Below are 964 nucleotides of genomic sequence, written 5' to 3'. Positions count from 1 at the left end.
AACTCAGAACGTAGCGACGAGCGAAATACTGCTAAGTATTTCGTCCGCCGTGCTAACGATTCTGCCAACTCACCACCTTAATAATAATAATAATAATAATAATAATAATAATAATAATAATAATCCTTTCTGCTGGAGGAACTAGGCCTCAAATTTGTGGGGAGGGGACTTGTCGATTATATCTACCCCAGTGTTTCACTGGTACTTAATTTATCGACCCCGAAAGGATGAAAGACAAAGTCGACCTCGGCGGGAGTTAAACCCAGAACGTAGCGACGGGTGAAATGCACGTGATAAAAATAAGATTGAAGAAGAAGAAGAATGATAAATATGGAGACCTGAGAATTGAGATCGCTAAGATGTGGTAGCTACGAGAGTGAAATAAAGTTTGTCCCTATTGTCCACGGACCATTGGGTTCAATACCTGAAAAAACATCTGGAAACTTTAGAAATACCCTACAATCTAGGTGTATTGCAAAAATCGGCATTACTTGGAACTGCAGGCATATTGCGTGAAGTACTGTCTGTCTGAAGTCCTTGTGACTGGACAGACAGTACAAACCTCCGGTACGCAATATCTTCAATCAACATCACGATATTGGATACTGTGCGACATCTTAAATAATAACAATAATAATAATGATTTCTTTATTAACCACAAGGGTTTACATTAAGAAAAACATTATGAACATCACAGGACAAAACAAAGAATGTGTATGTGTGTACGTGTGTGTTGTCGTGAGGGTTTTGGATGTAATCAAAACAAACAAAGAAAAAAAGAAATCAACAATGTGTAATCCTCAACAGGGAGACTTCGAGGGCTGCACATGGAAAAATCCTATAAAAAAAAAATGCGTACCCTCACTTTTGGGGCAGGTGCCTTTTTACCTTTCATTTTTTCCAACTACTGGCGTATGCTCAGGGCAGGCCCGTTCATTCGCACCATTCTCGCCACTTTCATCCG

Source organism: Octopus bimaculoides, chromosome 1 (assembly GCF_001194135.2).
Source record: "Octopus bimaculoides isolate UCB-OBI-ISO-001 chromosome 1, ASM119413v2, whole genome shotgun sequence".
Classification (NCBI taxonomy): domain Eukaryota; kingdom Metazoa; phylum Mollusca; class Cephalopoda; order Octopoda; family Octopodidae; genus Octopus; species Octopus bimaculoides.
Note: the sequence above shows the minus strand (reverse complement) of the source record.